Raw genomic sequence first — 14,641 nt, 5'->3', positions numbered from 1 at the left:
TAATAGTTTTTGTTGTGGGTTTCTGAAGCTGAGGTATAGAAACTTGTACTTTTTTCTTTAAGTATTGATATGTAGGGAGTTCTTGTACTGAAATATATGGTTAAAACTACAGAGAAGTAACCTAATTGAAAGACACAATGTACAACTACAGGGAAAATATTCTAGATGCAAACAAGCTTTTCACTGTATCATGAAAAAGCAATCAGCAGACTAACTGGGAAGGTCATAGCCTAACTCAAAATAAAAATGAGACTCTTGTTTCCATAACAGGAAAGGATACTCTATCTCTGAGTGCTGGCAGGCCTGCTATTGGTCCCCTCTGGCTTTAAAATACCCAGATACATGTTAGAGCATGTAACAGCTGGAGAGGAGGACTTCTCTTGCATAGAGAAGCCGCTAATACAGAGATTTTTTTAGTGGCATACCTTGTTTGGGTGAATCTTTGGAAAGTAGCTATGTAACATCTGTACCTCTGCAAGAAGGCAAAGTCGCCTTCAGAAAAGCTTCCTTACCCACCTCCCTAAATTTTCTAAGTACGGTAAAACTAGCACAAAATCAATCAATCCTGACATTTTCAAGGACCTTTCTGTATTAAACATCTTCATTTCAGTTCATCCATTGTAGTGCTCTTACTGGAGTTCTTGATGTGGGTTTTTTAATGATATTTTTACACTATTTGAATTTTACTCAGAAAAGCTAACAAACCCCATAGGCTTTATTTTATTACCATGTACAATTCACTCAGAATAAACTCTGAAGGAAGAATATAGAAAACCTCATGGGTTTTTTGCACTCAATTTTCTTTCTGGACCAAACAGCAACACAAATCAGTCACGCCTAGTGACCAACAGTGGGTATTGTGGCAGGTGTCTAATGGGCAACGTCAGACCCAGATCTGCATTTTATTTGCTGTACAAAAATTCTGAGAGATAAAGGACATGCTTTGAGGCAGAAAACATTCAAATCATACAAATTATCTGGTGCAACAGTTTGGTATAAGACCTCATAATCTCTTCAGCAGTCCCTAAAACTTGACCTGAGCAGAGGTTGTCAAATTTTTGGACTAATATGGTTTGTATTCTAGTGATTGATTCAGTAAGATACTGGGGGGGGGGGAGGGGAGAATGAGGGAGGGAATGTATTCTTTCCCGTCAAAATTAATACTAAAGAGAGAAAAATGTGAAGGAGGAGATTTGAAATTAGACATGAAAATGATGGCAAAAAAGCAAAGGAGTAATCGGAAAAGTTCAGTAAAGGTTCAACATCACATACCAGAAGACTGGGGTAGCATAACACACAAAGCTGTTGTGGTCTTAGGTCCAGAACTGTTTGGCTCTACATGCCTTTCTCCTTATCCATGTGTTACATTATCTGCATTATAATGAACATTCACCTTATTTAGAAAAGCTTACTCTGATTTTCTTTTGCAGTGTCGCTTCCCTTTCACACTTACATGCCTTTTTGAGTCTCGCAGATGTCAACTTTCTTTTGGTTTCTAAACAAACACTAGTAATCCTTTACAGTTTTAGTATTTTAAACTAGTTTTGTTTTCTAGGAATATGTCTCCAAGCAAAAATTCACATAAAGACTGTGGGAAGCTATCAGGGTAGATAACCACGGGGTAAGGCTTGTATTGAGATAGGACTACGGATAGGATTGGATTCTGGCTCTGCCAGGCCGGACTTGAGGTAGCGCTGGTGTGAATCACCTGGTTTAACGAAGTGTCAGGTTTAGAAAGGATTAGGTGAATTAGTTCCATTCAGAGGTGTAAGTCTAAAAGAAAAATTCATGCCTCATTAACAAAGAGGAGGGAGGTTGGTTTGCTTGTAGACTAAAGCCTGCTATGGAAAAAAAAGTTATTTTTGGAGGAGAATGTGGTGAACATTGTATCCAAATTTCTCAGAAAGAAAAAATTAAACTGCCTAAAACTTACTTGAAATGTTCTTACAACTGCACTTCAGCCTTTAAACATACTTTCTATAAATAACCATTACAAATTAAGCTGGTTTATTTTACAATAGTATTTGATGTGAAGGACTCTGATATATTGTAGGTCCTACATTATAAACCAAAATGTCTACCGATCCTCAGTGTTGTTCTAGTAAAGGTTTTAATTTACGTAAGGTAAGGCAAGGCGCTTTTTTTTTTTTTGAGTCCTATAGATGTTGTGTAGGAACCAAATGTATCGCGATGAAAAGGCCCGACCTTGAAGAGTCGGCACGTTTATCGTCCAGATAAACAGGTTTTGCTTTTATTTCATGAGTGAGTCCGACAGAATTTTCTACAGTGAAATAAATACTGGGTAACAGGCATCTCGCCCTCGGAAAGGTATCCCGCCAGGAAAGCCAAGCGCCCTTTACTCCCCTCAGACCCTTTCTCCCCACGCCAGCAGCAGCCACGGCAGCTCCGTGTCTGCACAGGCGGCCGCCGAGGCCCGGCCCCAGCAGCCCGGCCCCAGCTCCGGCGGCAGGCCCAGCCCTGCGCCGAGCGGCCCAGGCCGCCCTCCGGCCCGGCGCGCCCTCCCTTCCCCCCTCCCGCCGGGGCACGGGCGGCGGCTCCGCTTCCCGCCCGGGGGACCCCGAGGCCGTCGGCCAGGGTCTGGCCCGGGCTCCGCGGCCGCTGTGCCTCAGCTGGCATCGCGGCGGCGCCTGGCGCGAGCTATCGCCAGAGCAGGCGGCGCAGCCCCCGACGGCGCTACCCGAGACCGCGGCCCCGCCGCCCTCCCGGTCCTCCCGGCCCCGATCGTTTGAGTGATGAGCGCAGGGCGCCGCAGGGCGGGGAGGGGGTGTGCGGGGCGGGGGTGGGGGGGGGCGCGACACTCGCTACGCCGTTTTCGTAGCCGGTGGTGGAGCAGGGGAGGGGGGGTGCTAGGCGGCGGGAGGGGAAGGGAAGGAAATGGCTCCGCATTGGGCAGCGCGGGCTGCGGGGACGCCTGTGTAGCCCGATCCGCACGGTGCGTAAGGGTGAGTGTGGAGAGCGCGCTGGGGCTTGGCGTAGCTCCGATTGGTGAATAGCGTATCGGCGGCGGCGGCAGGAGCTGCAGGAGGAGGAGGAGGAGGCGCCGCGGCGGTTTGGTACCGAGCGGAGAGGGAGATGCACACGGCACTCGAGTGAGGTAGCTATAAAACCCCATTTGTTTACATTCCCTCCCCCACAACCGGCCGGCGCTGCGGTGAGGGTGGCGGCCGATGCCGGGCTGGCGGCGGGGCGGCGAAGGTTGGGGGGGGGGGGGGGGGGGCAGGGGTTGCGGACGAGGAGAAGGAGCCGGTGACGATCGGCGGTAACGGACACCACCTTCCCCGGGATGCGGAACGGCGTGCGGGGGACACGGCGGCGCGGCCGTCTCATCACGTGGCGGTGGCGGCGAGACCCGCCGCCGGGCTGGGGCTACGCGGGTGGGCGAGGGGGGTCGGGGCGGGGGGTTGCCGTGCCCGGCCTCCCCCCTCCTGAGGCAGCGGAACACGAGGCGCCGCCGCGGCCCTGGCGCATCCCCCCACCCTCTTTCTTCCTCCCCCTGCCTTCGAGTCCACCATGCGGCAGGTAAATGCTCCCCGCCCCCCTCCCCTGCAGGGGGGGCACTGGGAGGTGGCGGCGGGACCGGGCTGTAGCTGCCCTGGCCGGTTGGGGCGGAGAGAGAAACGGGGGCGAGGGGGTGTCGGCGGCGAGGGGCGCCGAGGGCTCCCACTGCCAGCCGCGAGCACGCGTGGCCCGGCCGCCTGTGGGCCGGGCTCGGCCCTGCACTGCCCTGGGAAGCGTCCGTCCCTTCCAGGGGCCGGTGTGCACGTAAAGCTGCTTCGCGACTGCTGTTCCCGTTTCCCCGTGGCACCCTATTTCCGAGCGCGGTTAGGGAGCGCCCCGGCCCCGCGGAGCCGTCCCTGGCGGCCACGTGGAGGCCCCGAGCGTGGGTGGAAGGTGCTGTCTCTCCCCGCCCCGCGCGGGGGGCTGCGAGGAAGGGGGCGCGGGGGGGGGAGCTTCGGTGGTGTGGGTGTGAAGGGCTCCCGGAGTGTTCTGCCGTATTCGGTGGCAATATGGTGATCGCGGATGATGAACAAGCCACGCGCTTAAATCTTGCTTGCCTTGAAGTCCCTAGTTAGCGTTAACAACTGCAGGAATTCTACTTGGCCTGTAGCCTGCACACATAACCTTAAACAAAGGTAAGAGAGGGTCCGGAGATCTTGTCACTGGCTGTAAGATACAGAAATCATGAGTGAAAGGAATTGATTTACTGTTGATTTACTTCTGCTACTTACGTTGCGTCCTTTGGAAACATACATTTAACGTTGGAACTTTGGAATAAAATTACTCTTTCAAAGTTTTAGATATCTTTGTCTTTTTTGGGGGGGCTTCTGTAGAAGTGTGCATACCTGCTAGCTCTTAAACTCTTGCTTTGAGCAAGAGTTGCCAGAGTTAGAAATAATTCTGGTCTCCAGCACTCTAAACACTATACATCTTTAGCAATCACTTTTTAAAATTAAGGTAGGGTGTTGTACTGTAATACTGAGCGAACCTGCAGTACCTGAAGCCTGATACAGCACTGAGAAATGCACACTGGAAGGCCTGGTTGGTTTTCAGAAATGTGGACGCAAATGCTGTCTAGTTACCATACAATTCCTGGGGTGTTCCAACTGGTATGTTCTGGTGTCCCCTTGGGGAGTAGTAACTGATACAATGACGTAAAAATAGAAAACTCTCTCTGTACAAAACAGGTACCCTATTAGGTTTTAAAAGTTATATTTCAACAGAACACACTCAGATTTTCCTTCAGTTAAGAACATGCTTTTCATCAGATGCGTAAGGGAATAGGTATTCCATGTGGTCTGGTGAGGCACACTACTTGACTCCGAGAATTAGACTTATTTATGATTAATTCTGAGGCTAATATGCTGGTATGATAATGTAAGAAAATAACATGAAAAAGTTCAAAAAGTTCCGTGGTTCCCAAGAACGTTGAGTCCTGGGTGACTATAGCCTTCCCTAACTAGATTTTTGTTCTAAAACAACTGTTAAAATAGAATTGGTGGTATTGGCCTGCAGCACTACTTTTTTAAACTGCTTTCAACAGTTCATGATAGAGGAAAAAATTAAGCTACTATACAGTATCTCTCTAAAAGAGAATAGGGCATGTATATAGACTGTGAATTACTTGTGTATGTTTTATGAGATCAATAGTGGCAGTTCCATATGGCAATGTGCCTTAGTGTCCACAGGAGGTAGATGTAGAAGGGTCATATGCAACTGCCTATCTGGAAGGGGCAACATGAAAGGAGATCATGCCTACGAAAAAAAAACCTCCAAAACAATGAGGTTTGTTTTAATTAACATTGCTTTCTTTCATGTAGTTCTTTGTACTTTCCAGGTTGGCTTAAATAAAAACCAGGTACTAAGATGGAGCATGTATGCAAACAGTTGTAATATGTGCAATTTATAAAAAAGCTGTGGTTTAAAATGGCGCTAATATGCTTACAGGCTTAGCTGTCTTAACGTTTCTTTCTGCCATTAAAAAGAAAAATAATGTAGTGAAATTGGATCACCAGGGTAATTCAGGCATATTCCAGAAAGTTTACCTTACATGAAAAAGCATGGATCCTGGTGCTGACCTTTGTCTACTACAGTACTTGGAAATAGTCCTTTTAATTAGCGATCTCTAACTATGATTTAGGCGACATTGTAACAATATCCATCTTCTAGAGTTATATCGTGAAAAGTCAGCAGGAAAGTATTGAGTGCATATGGTCCTTAGGCCTTGTATGTTAATAAACCAGTCCTTTTGAATATTCAGTAGGAAACCGTAGTAAGATCATACTTTTTGTGTAGTTCGACTTACACAAGTAAGATAAACATATACACAGAAAAATTAATGTATCTAACCTGGCATAGATTGCCTTTGTGGTCTTCACGAAGTCAAGCAACTGTAATTTAGATGCTTCCATTCGTAATATATTTTCTGCAAAGCGGTAGCTGATTCAAGTAGGAACAAACTTTAGTAGTGACCAGATCACGTGGACTTCAACATTGGGTGTGTATAGACCCAAAGGAAGTATGTTTGGACTTGTTTGCTTTGGCCGTCCAGTTCTAGTGTCGTTTGATCATGATTGTGCCTATTGTAATGGCTTTGTTATTCCTGTCTCTGCCTCAGTTTTTGTGGAAGTGGAGGTTTATTTGAACATATGATGGGCACTTGATAAATCAGTGATAAAACAGTCTGGGTTTGGGAACAGTTATGTGTTTTCATCAGATGGAGTTACTGAATTAAAATTACACAAGCTACTTAAAAGCTAAGCTTCATAAAAGTTTTCCTGTAAGTTAAGATTTGGTCCTTAACTGTGGTGAAGCTTAGCGGAAAGATCATGGCACCTTTACAAACCATTCTGCAGAATCAGGGATGGACAGGTGCAACTGTGTGTGTCAACAATGAAAATTATACCAGAACAAAAAAACCTCATTCCATTTCTTCACAGTTTGACTACCAGCTGTCAGAACGCTTGGTGTTTTATAGCATGTTTTCAGAATTGTCAAATGAATGTATCCTGACTTTTTTCTTGACACATATAAAAATGTCAGTAGAAGTTTCGAAGAAGGAAAGCTTGATTGCAGTTCGTCTATTCTTGTGTAGGTATGCTTTTCACAGAATTGAGTTTTAGGTTCCCAGAGAATTCTGGGAATACTAAGAATTTACGCCTTTTGGGAAGCAATTTCAGTTCTCTTAGTATGAAGAAAAACAGTATTACTTCCTGTTTTTCTGTAGGAGTCCAACTTAATTTAGAGAGCAATTATTTAAGACAATTCTATCAAATGGAAAGTATTCCTCTTTGGGAGTGGGCTACTGAAGTTATCTTAAATGAGAACTAGTCATTTCAGCTTGCTGGTAAAGGCCTGAAGCAACAGCTGATGCAGAAAGAATTTAGATTGGTTTTAGGTCCTTCTTAGATTGCAGCTGAGATATTACTTGAAATATTCCTCATAAAGTCTGGTAAGGAAATACGTACCAATCAGGCAAGGTTAATAAAAACAAATGGTTTTTTTTTAAGTTTCAAAAACTGAAGTGCTGGAAACTGTCCTGCTTACGTTGTAATCTCCAGAAGGAAAGAAAGGTATGCACTGCATCAGCCCACCTATTCAAAATATATTATGTGCTATTGCATCAGTGCCATTTCACCAGTTTTTTTTATGTAATAGAAAGTAAAGAGGAGTAAAGAAGTTAAAAAATAATTGTTTGAAGTCACTTGTGTTTTGTTACCTCTTGTGATAATCCAAACCCTATACAGGTTTTAATACCCAAAAAGCTGGAAGCCAGCATGAAAGACTGGGGAGATATTGTTTCCTGATGTCAGTCTCAAAAGCTTATGAGAAGAAGGGATGTTGAAATTGTGTGCAGGGTGTGGTACCCATGCTGGGGAACACAGTTCCTTACACTGGAAATGTTTTCATCTTCTGGGTATCATATTGTGCTGCCTCATCTTCTCTCTTTCCATTTTCTGACTTTGTTGCTGCAGAGGAAGAATGACTCGGCTGTTGTTTTTTCTGTCTCAGCTGCTGAGAACCTAGGAGCTTCATTCTCATCTGGCTGTCACCTTTTCTATAGCGTGCCGCTTTCCAAAGCAGTAGGATGAGAGTGAAGAAAATCTGCTGGTTTTACTAATGCAAATTTAGACTGCTACTAAAACAGATGGACCTATTACAGAATTCATACTGCATTGTCTATTGGAGAGCCTGAATGTAGGTGTGCTTGTCTGTTGCTGCTGCTGCTCTGTGAACAACATGAACAGAGTAAGAAGTATTCCTGAACAGATCTTGAACATCAGCAAAATGAACCTAGCAAACTGTGGATCCGTTTGCTCCTGTTTATTAGAAATTTTTGGCAGTGAAAATTAATAAAATAAATCTCCAGGGTGGTGGGGTTTTTTTTTGGGGGGGTGGGGGTTTGGATTTGTTTTTTGGTTTGGGGGCTTTTTTTTTGAAGAGCAGTCCTAAGTGAAATCTCATTTTCACTTGTGAGGAACATATCTGTAGTCTTATGATGAAGCTTGCTATGGAAGCCTCCCTCTCTTCTTCTGTGTTGACAGTCACATCATCTCAGTATTGAAGTATCACATATGTACAAAATGTGGATTATTGACTAGGGAAGAGTTAGAGCTCTATAGCTTCTGAACTGCTGAGAGGTACAGAAAATTGTGTTCTGTAAGCACTCGATTTGGTGCTTAAGTGACAGACTTACGCCTGTAGTCATCGATATTAGGTAACTACGGTGATCTAGAATTGAGAGAAAGTCTGCATAATGCTGGAAGTTAATGAATAACTGATCATGTCTGAAAGTCATTAATCAAATGATGTCCTTTAAAAGTATTCCTGTGGTTAGTCTTTTTGTAAGATAAAATGCATATGTAAGAGAGAAAAATCTCTTCAGATTAAGAATGTATGAAGGAAGCTTTATGCAAGATTGCAGGATTTGCATAAAATTATAAATATACTCCTCAGCAGATACTTCATGCAGTGTTTCTGCATGTAGATTATAAATGCTTTAGAAATAGTTTCCAATCATAGCTCCTAGTAAAGATTACTATAATGAAACGTGAATTCCAGATAGGAGCTGTCATACAGTTTATATATAAAGATTGACATCTCAAGATTACCTGACTGGTCCCACATTCATAAAGTGATCTTTGTGCATTTTTATTGCAGCTGTATTTTTATTACTGCAGTGTGATGATTATTAATGGACAAAAATAATACCTTGAATTCTGAAGGATAACCGTAAAGGATAATTGATTTACAGCTGATTATTGGATATCTATAAATAAGTCCTCTTTTAACCAGCCTAATTGCTGATGATAGCTGGCAGCCATAGTTAGGTTGGAGTACCAAAGCAAAACAAAGGAAAAATATATGTAGTCTCCAAGGTCGTCTCCTCTAATACGAGTTACTCAATGTGATTCTTGATGTGGATTTTTATTTCAATAATATTTATATCTTTGTTAATATTGATTTACATTTTAAGTGGGACTGAGTGGCACTGTATCCCAGGATGACTGGTTCTAAGGTTGTTCATGAAAGTAACCGTATGTCGTTTGTACAACTGAGAGTTGAGTTTTACTCACTTTTCAAAGTAACTAGTAATACCACACCTGAATGTTTCCTGTAAGGGGGAATAGTGAGCAGATACGCATCTCAGTCTTATTCTGCCACTGTAGGCACTACTTCATTCAGTCCATAAAAGCTTCTTTACCATCAAGTGTAATATTGTACTCTGTGTTTTAACTGTTGATTATATCACTTCTCAAGGCTCCACACAATTTCTGTAATCCATTCCTGTGAAGAAAGACCTCTTTTCATCAGGGCCCCACTACCTTGAAAAGAACTTTCACTCTGTAAAATGCAAACAATAACATTTAGATCATATTTGTTGGCTAGTTCTGTTTGCAGAACATAGAAGCATTTTATTTATTGCTGATCTGAATGTCTGTCTATAGAAGACAATTATCTCAGCTTAAAAGTACAATTCTATATTGTACTAGCTTATATTAATACTTAAGAAATACGCTACTTGGCTGCAGTCCAAATAATGTGGCAGCCTTGCATTGCTACATTTTTATGCTAAAAATTAAATGTTCCCATTTATTTGATGTCTTATATGGTACATAAACAGCATAGACTTTCCCTCATTCCTGTTCTGAACTGCATATTGAGGCAGCTGTCTAGCAGAGGCATAATATTATATTTACAGTGCTTGAATTGTCCAGTTGCTCTCAAAACTTGTACCACATATTCAGTAAATATATTCAGTAGTTGCAGCAGGATGTATATGCAAAGTATAGCTTTCTATTGTAATATGCCCATAGCTAATTTCTTAATGCTTGTAATATATTCTAGACTTTTATTTTGTTTGCATGTTATTGAAGAAAAACAGCCTAAATTGCCTCCCATGCTAAATGTTTTGGTTTTTTTTTTTTACAGTTACTGTGTTTGTCCTACCGCTAAGAGATTGAGTTTTTAAAGTGTGTAGTCTAAATTCATGCATCTGCAACTTGCAGAATAAGGTACAGAATCCCAGCAGAAGTTCATTCTTAGTAGCTCTGGGCAAAAATTCTCATGTTGACTTTTGGTAACGATATATGTTCAACAGCAGGGAGAGGAACGTGAGGGGTTTATGCTGACTCTTGAAAGAATGGATTAGGATGAGATGCTTTAAAAAGACTGGAGCAACCACAGCAAATTATTATTACTCACTTCTGTTTTGTGTGTATCAAACTTTGTGGTTCGAGTTAATTGCAGTAAACAGTTATGCTAGGCGAAGTAAAAATACTTTCACTGTCCTTGAAGACAGTGAAGATACTTTGTTTTGTATTCCCCATAGAAACTGCTGTTTGTCAGTGCTAAGTGGCTGCATTTCTCTAATGGAGGAGTGTATTATTATGATACTTTTAAGCCTTTGATGCATAGGAACACCTCTCATAGTTTAATTGTGGTATAGTTTAAGCCAAGAACCCTGTAAAATGTATGGATGTAATATTTTACATTTTTTTATTATTTGGACTATGGACAAATCAAAGCTGTATTTTGCAATAAGACGACGTACTGTTGTTGAGTTCTCAAAATAGTAATAAAATTGAAAAAGGCAAATTGTCACTTCTTTGGGGAAAATTCTGGGTGTTTCTACAAATAAAATTCATTTACTGGAATTTTCTCTCACTGTAGCTTAATTGTTCACAATAAATTCAGAATGTAGACATGAAAGGCGAAGGTGTAATTACATTTATAAACAAAATATTCTCAAAGTGAAACATTGAGAGTACATTGTTTTCCAAATAAAATGGATGTATTTTAGCTATGAAAAAATAAATATTTTTGTGAAGTTTTGCCCATAAGCAAAGTTAAAGCAGACTACTAGAAAGTACATGTAGTTTAATCAGAAGTTTATAAACAGTGAACTTAGCTTATCAGACAGGAAAACATTTTTTAGTATTTTTGCTTATTTGTTGTGCTTTGCTTTGCTTTGAGGGTACAGTTATGTTGACCAAAGATCAGATACATTGTTAGACTTGCCAAATTTCTAAAAAAAGGTATTTCGACCTTTATTATTCAGGCATCAGGTTTCGAGATTTAGCCTGGATCAGGGACTGTGATATAGCATTAGCAAGACATGGATGCCAAATGTAGGTTTGAGTGCCAAATAGCCCACGTATTTATTGAACTATTTCAACTTTGTAACCTGGCAATGAGGAGGCCCGCTAGGAGACAGCACATTATTCTAGTGACTAGATATCATAAGAACTTCAATGACTGTGAAGAGGATCAGAGGATTTGCAAGAAGCTGTTGTGCATCTAGAAATAAGAAAAGGAAAACCTCAGACACTTCTAACAGCACACAGATGTTTAGGTATCTTCAGCTGTAGTTCATGGGAACCAAAAAATTGTTCTGAGGATTAAACTCTCATATTGTTTATATTTCGTGATATTTTTAACTGGGCTATTTTAGATGTTAAAAGTAAAATACGTTTGGAGCTGTACATGGACTGTAGCTACTTTGATTCTTAACCAGTTCTTCCAGTAGATTTTAATTTTGCTGATGTGTATCAGTTTGATAGATTTCCGTCAGTTTACCCTGGTGGTTTAAGCTGACTTCTACCACAGGTCTGTTTTGTAGTCTGTTAATTAATTAAACATGTAATTTGAAACAGTAGTTTTAATTGGCATGATTTTGTAGAAAAGATGTGCAATCCTGATCACATAATGCATTTACTTTGGTTAGCTTTAATGTGACCACAATCAAGTATTTTGTAATATGACTTATCATGTGCTCTGCAGACACTTGAAGGGGGTGATGTACTGTCAATTATAGTGGCAAAAAGAAAGGGAAGAAGGGAGAACGTTTTTTAACAGAAAATGCTGACCTCACTACCTGATTCACTATGGAATAATAAAGCATTTGGTACAGAAACTCATGCTTAGATTTGGTGAATCTTAAATATATTTGAAGTTGAACCCATGAAATAATGGTCACAACTGACTACTGACCCTTAGTTTTAGAGGTAGAGTCCAGTTCTCATTTGGTTTCAGCTATCACTGGCAAAGAGCATAAAACGTCTTTCTCAGAGAAACTTGATAACCCATAATTTCAGTGGTAGGCTGCCAAATAATTTCTGTTCATCAAAAAGAGAAAAAACTACAAATATTTCACACAACCCTTTGTAGAATGTGCCCCTTGATTAGTCAGGATGGTCTTATTTTTCTAACATACTGGATTTGTTTTGAGATACCCTTAGTGATCACTTGTGTTAAAGGTTAGAGACAGCAAGTAGCTCCTTGTTTTGTGTTTTTGTTTTTTTTTAAACTGTTTCTTGTACCATAGTATGACAGTAGAAACAATTTTAAATTTCCTGATAAAAAGTGTTCTTTCATGACAGAAATGGGTTACAGAAATTACATAGAGCTGTGAGAAGTAATAAAATCATGTAAAATGAAGAAAGCCCCGATAGCAAGGGAAAACAATAATCAATTAAGATGAAAGATGTCAGTGATCCATGAAGTGACATAGGAAATGTTGCTGTCCTAGTGATCCCACTGAGAAGGATCGTGACCACAGTAGTATTGAATCAAATCAGCAGTTAGTCCAGAAAATGCTTATCATTAAAATTACAATGAAAGGAAGAAGACATGGTGATGCTCAAGGAAAATTATCAGGATGCACCCATATTCCAGGAGAGTTACTGGAAGAAGAATGTCCTGAATTATAGTTAATGTAAAAGCAAGGAACTGATATTAGATCAAATTATAATACTACACAATGTAGTTGTAGAAAAATTGGTGTAACAGTCTCACTTTCCATAGTATCTGTCTGTGTTGCTATTAGAATGTACCTGCACTTGCAAGGTGGTAGACACAGGGAGGTACCTATACATAATGGTATTTCTGAGATTTGAGTTTTAGCCCATCAGTATTTTTAATTTGATTGGCTAAGAAGACATTTATGGTTGCATTTTAGATTAAGGCTGTCTAAGGATTCTGCTTCCTTTTCCCTTTTCTGTCTCTAATCTTGCAGTGAGAGTAATATTGGATATTAAATATTACATTTTCATTCATTCACCTCAAAGTTGCGTCCCTTCAAAATTTCTTTAATACCTGGGTAAGAAAGGTTAGTAGTTTATGGTGAGTGATTTTTGAAGCCAATCAGTATTTGTATCAGTTTGAATGGTTGCCTCGATCATCACACAGACTTGTAATGGGTAGCCCTGTAGATCTTTAGCAATAATCTTGGCTAAAATAAATGAGAGCTAGGCAACGTAATGACCTCTGTTGAGGTCTTACTTGGAATGTGATGGAAATTACACATTTTGGTTCAGCTGGGCATATTCTTGGTGGATTTGCCTGTTGAAACGTGTACAGCTATTTTACGTCACATGTAAGACTGGTTAAGTGTTCCTTCTGACTCTGCTGAGATGTCTTTACGAAGAACTTAGTCTCCCACAGTTATTGAACAAAGACAGCTTTCGGAGCCCACTATCTCAAGATGTGAGTGGTTCCAGTAGTTGCCTGTTGTCTCCCAAATTTCCCTTACACCCATAGGCAAGAACACAGCCTTTTCCTAGGAACTCTGACAGAATGAATTTGCTGAGAAGAATTTGAATGGCATGTGGACAGAGGGCCTTATAAAAGTCTGTGATGGTGGTTCATTAATTAAATCTATTTAAAAATACAGATTGGACTCAATGGTATATGTTGTCAAGTAAAAAATTTGCAACCTCTAAATTCTAGAAATGGACTTTAATAATCATAAACCACCAGGCACTAATTTGGCATAGCACATATGAAAGAAACATGCCTTAATCCCATTTTTCAATGGACTTTTATACTTGATAGCTTTCATAAATTATTTTTTTTTAAAGTGAGAGAAGTCATCGGCTTAATAGTAGACATGCATAATTCCTTTTTGAATTATAGCTGTGATGAGGGATTTTTTTATTGTAAAGTGTAGGAATTAAGCACATCAAAGACATGCCTTCAATGCCTTTTAACAGACTGCAAGTATTCTAACACAGTGCAAGGATGAAACAGGTATAATGGTTTAAGTTAGAGGAAGAATAAAAATACTGCAACTGGTTTTGACACTTTCCTGCAGACATTACTATATTCTGTTTTGAAGGGAGAGTTAGAGAAAGTATTCTCAAATGGCTTTCAATAGGAAATTTGTCCACTGCTGCTTTTTGAATACATTTTGAGGTGGCCAGCTGTTTCATTTGTGCTATAGCCAAAATACTCTGTTAGGCTGCAGATTAAGTGAGCCTGTAAGCTGGTATTGCCACCAAAAGCAAGGCTGTTCTTTTTTGTGTGGACTGTGGTGTTTGTACAGCTGCACAGTGAACCAGATAGGAAAAGTAATCTGTCTTGAAAATAATCTTTTTTTTTTTCCCTCTCTAGTCTATTTTTCAGCAGAATCTAGTTGTACAGCTGCACAGTGAACAGGTCAGCAAACACATGTGCTGGTATGCAAAAATGGTTTTGTGGGAAAGGGAATGAGTGAAGCAAGCAGTGGGGGAGGGCAGGACCGCTGCTTTTAGTGCAAGACCATCATAAACTGTTTGTTGACCTTCAGTCTTCCTTCTAGCAAAAACATTTGCTTACTTTCAGTAGAAAAATAAAATAATAA

General features: G+C 40.9%; 1 protein-coding gene across 1 annotated transcript in view; it reads left to right on the top strand.

The window, feature by feature from the left end:
- The first annotated feature begins 2,895 nt into the window (after nt 1–2,895).
- Nucleotides 2,896–14,641, top strand: part of SLC39A10 (solute carrier family 39 member 10) — a 45,253-nt gene continuing 33,507 nt past the window's right edge. The window contains exon 1 of the mRNA XM_075093904.1: nt 2,896–3,115. The gene's annotated coding sequence lies outside the window, so the exon portion shown is untranslated. The remainder of the gene's footprint in view (nt 3,116–14,641) is intronic.

Source organism: Phalacrocorax aristotelis, chromosome 5 (genome assembly GCF_949628215.1).
Source record: "Phalacrocorax aristotelis chromosome 5, bGulAri2.1, whole genome shotgun sequence".
Lineage (NCBI taxonomy): Eukaryota > Metazoa > Chordata > Aves > Suliformes > Phalacrocoracidae > Phalacrocorax > Phalacrocorax aristotelis.
Note: the sequence above shows the minus strand (reverse complement) of the source record. Positions and strands in the feature narration are given on the sequence as shown.